Raw genomic sequence first — 5,589 nt, forward strand, 5'->3', positions numbered from 1 at the left:
TGCCAACCCATATTTGATACAGATGCCTAACATTTTGACTAAACAGTAAATCTTCTGGATGAAAATATGGGTAGAAATCTTAAAGATAGGAGTTGGTACAGAGTTCATGGGGAAAAAGCCAAAATTTATGGGAAATACTTCAGAGAATCAACAACTGAGATCTCATATTTTTGAAGTTTCTGCACTTCAAAACAAATCTCCAATATGGTAAAATGAAAACCAACAAACTGGGAAAAATTGTAGCCAGCTATCCTTCTGATAAAGGCATTTTATCTGGACCATATAAAGAATTTTAAAAAATCAGGTCCCCCAAATTCAGATACCTAATCCAAAAATAGTCATCTGAGATGAATACACACTTTTCAGAGAAGGACATACAAATGATAAGTAAATATGTGAAAACATGTTCCACATCATTGATCATTCAGGTGATGCAAGTTAAAGCAATACTGAGATACCATCTCACACCAGAAAGAATGACTAACATCAAGAAGTCAGCAAATAACAAATGTTGGAGGCACGTGGGGAAAAAGGAGCCCTTCTGCACTGTTGGTGGGAGTGCAGACTGCTACCACTATTATGGAAATCAGTGTGGAGATTCCTTCAAAAACTGTGATTTGAGATTCTATTCAAGCCAGCTATTTCCCTTGTGGGTATTTTTAAGAAGAACCAAAAACATTATACCACAGTTGTATACGAGCACCCATGTTTATAGCAGTGCAATTTGTCATAGCTAAATCCTGGAAACAACTCAGATGCACACCACCTGAAGAATGGATCAAGAAGATGTGGTATTTTAACACAATCAAGTATTATTCAGTTATAAAACAGGATAAATTTGAGTTTTTATTGGTAATTGGATGTAAATAGATAACATTCTCTTAGGAGAAATAAAACAGGTCTGCATGTGCAATTATCACATTGTCTCTTTACTGTGAGAACCTGAAGGAGAAAATAAAATCTGAAGAGTACATTAGATACTGGGAAAAGGAGTGAACTTATTTGAAAGAAAAGATTGGGGCTGGGGAGGTAGCTCAGTAGAATAAGCACTTGCTGGCAAGCTCAAGGTCTTGAGTTCAATTCCCAGTAATAAATAAAAGGAAAGATTTACTGAGATGAGGAAAACAGGAGAGGAATTGATGGAGATATAACTATGTATGTAAACAGAATGATTTGACAACTGTATTAAGGATTTTTGCTGGTCATTGGAAAAGAGCAGATAATACTTAATTTGTTTTGTTTCCTTTTTTCAATTGTTTCTCCTTTTACTCTTCTTAATTTCTTATATGTTTCTTTTTTCTTTTTATTGTGCATGCATGTATCTTGCAATATGAGGAGCTGGTTGTAAGACAACATTAAGCATTACAACAAATACTATAAAATTCATATTTCTTTGTTAAGTGAAATTCTGTATCACTTGTAATTTTTGATTTTAGTACTATTTTGTATTCTGTAAAATAAAAAATAATTTATTGAAAGTAAAAAAAATACTACTTCAGAAAAATAAAAACTCCTGTATTTTATGTATTTATTTATTTTTAGAGATAAAAACCCAAGAAAAATGGTATCAAATTTCAAAACAAGATGATATGAAATGAACAATGTTTATTGTATTTTATCTTCAAAGTAGTTATTCAGATTACCAGATAGAGGTATGTAAAATTGATCAAATATAAGCATTGACTTCCTTTAAATGACCTAATAGATATTAGTAGTATAATTATCATAGCTATCTTGTGTATATATCTGAAACTTTTTCCTCCTTGCTTCTTTCCTCTTTTTCCCCATCAAAGATGACCTTTCCTTTTGAGCAGTTCCTTTTCAATTCACTATATGTATTATACCTTTTCAATCTTAGTTACTCTTTCAGTTTCTTACACTTGGAAGACAGTGATATTTAGACATGTGAGTCTGGATTATTATTTCATTTATAATTATGGTCTGCAGTTGCATCCATTTACCTATAAATATCTGGGGTTTATCTTTATTTATAGTTAGGTAGTACTAAATTCTATAAAATACCACATCTTTTTCATCCACTCTTTGGTTATGGACCTATGGGTTGCTTCCTATATTTAGTTATGACAAATTATGCTGCTATAAATATGAGTTCATGTAGAACACTGTGGTATGATTTTTATAATTCTTCTGTGAAGATAGCCAACACAGGAATAGTTAGGTGGAATGGGAAATCTAATCTTAGTTTTCTGAGGAATCTTCACACTGATTTCCACAGTGGTTGCACCAGATTACACTCCTATCAACAGTGGAGAAGGATTCGTTTTGCCCCACAGCCCCTCTGGCAATTGTTATTTGTCAATTGCTTAATGATAACAGTTCTTTCTGGATTTAGATGGACTCTTTGTTATTTTAGTTTGCATTTCTCACATGACCAATGAAGTTGAACATTTTTTATATATTTATCTGCTCTTTGTATTTCTTCATTTGAGAAATTGTTTGATGTCTGACATTCATGTGTGAATATTTTAAGACTAAATTTATTGAAGCATCATGAGATTCATACAAATTGAACTTGGCCTCTACAACAACAAAAGGAGCTCAAAGTGATGATCATTAAATTTCAGCTATCTATTAGTATGGCAAATGCTGCTTGGGAAATTCTGATCAATGAGATTGCTGCACATTCATTTTCAATTTCTTCTCTAAGGACCAACTCTATGGTGGCTTTTCCATGATATTCAGCATCGTCTAGTTTCCCCCACAGGTGAAAGTCTGCATGTGCTAAATCAAGAGAATGTGAACCTTTTACAAACTTTTCTGAAGTGATTATGCTTTTTAAATTTATTTGGTGAATCTGTCTGTCTGTCTCTGTCTATCTGTGTTCGTCTCTCTGTCTCTGTCTCTGTCTCTCTCTCTCTCTCCCACCCTCCCTCGCTTCTTACCTGTGTACTGCAAAAATTTATGCTAAAGTATGTGAATTAATGTGGGTATTTTATTAAGATTCACAATTGAAATAAAATGTGTCTGCTTATAAAAGTGGCCTTATAAGTAAGCACATAAGTTCATATCATGCAAGATGTTAACAGGCAAAATATAAAATTTAGTTTTGTTTCATATATAGAGCCACCTGAGTTTTTCCAATTTGTAATTGGCAATTTTTTGCTCTTATACATTAAAGAAAACATCCAACCAAATTCAGACATCACATGATTTTTCTAATTTTTACAATTAGCTATTTGTTCCTTCTCTCACTATCCTTTCCATGTTATGGTAAAAAAGACTTAAATATAGTCACATTTTGCATGGCTCAGTGTATTTCTGAAATAGGAAACTTTCTCTTCACACTAATTGCATATTTAAACCTTCACAAATGGTTTTATAGGTATAAATTACAGTACAAGTACAATGTTTCAAATATCTTTAAAATGACCTCTGATTTGATTCAAAAACACTTTTAACTAAAAACAACACAGCACAGAAGTTAAAAAGGATGTTTTTTAACAAAGCAATACTGTTTCATAGTAAAATCATATTATGTGTATGAATATAATGGCAATCATCTTTATTTAATACATACAGTAAGAATAAATGAAACTTTATTGTCATATAGACACTACCCTTTATTTTTTTCCTTGAATCCATAATAAATGAGTAAATAAGAACCAATCAAAAGGCTTACACAAACAATAGAAAATCTTTTCTCTTTGTAGTAACTTTTGTGCCTACTTTAAACTGCTCATTTGTTTCATCAGCTAATCCCCAAGTGGTGCACCTTCTTCCCACATTCAGAATTCTCTTACAGAAGTTGAATTACCTCCTTGTCACCCCAGGCTAATGAGTACTTTATTTTCTTTTGCTGCATGTTACTAGGAAAAATACAAGAAAAAAACAAAAAAAGGAGAAGAAGATAATCAGCTCATACTACTTGCTTAGCTGTCTGCATTTTAATACGAGACTATGAACGATTATCAGAGTGCCCTTATGTCGGCACAAAAGGCTCAGTGTTTGCGGCTGTACTTGGAGATCCCAAAATAGCACCAAGTAAGCAGCGACACACTGACGTTGTTGTGGCAGTGAATGCACACGTCTGCAGCGCAGCGCAACACCGCATCTCGAAATTTTCCAGAGGAGCCTGGGAGTCAATCAAGTGTGATCTTTCCTACGATTCCTCATGTAGTTCCTAAGAAGTGGGAATTTCGATTTTCTTCAAAGTACTGGAATTTGAAGACTTCACGGTAAGAGTGTGATACTGTACTGACTAGATAAGATCAAAAATTACTTTGAAAACTGGTGTCATTTTGTACTTTAGAAGAAAACATTTCTAAACAAATTTGAAGCCATGATATGTACATTGAATTTTTTCTCAAATATGTTCAAAAGTTTTTTCATTGCTGCAGTGTTAGTTGAGAGAAAAGAACTTTGAGAAGTTGCTAATATTTTAAGATATTTTAAATTTTGCTATCTTAGATGAATGGCTAGCTAGTGTATATGGTTTTTCTCCAAGATTATATTTTAGTAACTTATGATATGTTTACCTTTGTACTATCAGCTATATGAATGGTGCTTAAAAAATTTAATGCCACTAAGTATTTCTTCAAAGATAAATTGAACAAAATAAACAAACTAATTTTTCTTTCACTTTGCCTTCTTTTCTTGGCCGTCAAATTTTCTATTCTCAAAGCTCTTAACTGAAAAGTTTAAGTAACTAAGAATTCTGTAGTAATTATAATAAAATAAAATAAAAATATTTAACATCATGATGAATATAAGGGAACACATGAATACACACTGATGTCTGAAAACGTATTTGAATATACGTTGTATGACTCATACATAATTAAAAGAAAAATCAAATATAAACAATGTTAATATAAATAAAGAAAATAAAAGAAATTTATGAATCATTTTTAATTTGGTACATTTATTTTTAATTTGCTTGTGAAATTTAATAAAATATGTTAATAAGATTAAGTAAATTTAATAAGAATATATGAAATCACACTAAATATTCAACAGCAAAAGTATTTTCTTCGTGTAATTTAATACTTCTGTTCTAAAAAATCACTTTTTAAGTTAATGTCCCTGCAAGGAAGATACTAAGATAAAAATTGTACAGTTATTTTATTAATAATACATTTAGACTTTGGATGTATTTACAGTATCAAAGAAATTGTATTAGTGTTGAAGTGATATTATTCATTTTATTTCCTTCAAATATTTTAAATTATCTCAAGTACAGAAACTTGTTATAATGTCCAACATAAATAAGTACATTTCTATCTATGAAATGCAGTAGCAAAGATGCTTTTTTCTTTTTATTTCTCATTTTACTTTTTTCTCAATTAAAATTCAAAAGTTTAATACTATTCAAAACTTTTAAATGGTTTATATAATTTAGAGATAGCTTGACTTTCTCCACTTTACATGTATTTTCCATTTTACTAAAGCTATGTAATCACTAATGAAGATATTACACCACTATTTACATTATACCTGCAATTTATATCCTTATATATTAATGTCTTTATATATGTACTTAGTAAAATATTTATCCAAACATACACTTAACACACACACTCACAAAACTTTCTTAATTTGTAGAATTCTTAAGATATGTTATTCACTTAC

The 5,589-nt window shown here is 30.8% G+C and overlaps 1 protein-coding gene across 1 annotated transcript in view; it reads left to right on the top strand.

Moving 5' to 3' along the window:
- Nucleotides 1–4,041: 4,041 nt before the first annotated feature.
- Cdh19 (cadherin 19) overlaps nt 4,042–5,589 on the top strand; it is a 104,745-nt gene continuing 103,197 nt past the window's right edge. The window contains exon 1 of the mRNA XM_023723123.1: nt 4,042–4,196. The gene's annotated coding sequence lies outside the window, so the exon portion shown is untranslated. The remainder of the gene's footprint in view (nt 4,197–5,589) is intronic.

The sequence above is a fragment of the Octodon degus genome, unplaced genomic scaffold (genome assembly GCF_000260255.1).
Source record: "Octodon degus isolate 3935 unplaced genomic scaffold, OctDeg1.0 scaffold00097, whole genome shotgun sequence".
Classification (NCBI taxonomy): Eukaryota; Metazoa; Chordata; class Mammalia; order Rodentia; family Octodontidae; genus Octodon; species Octodon degus.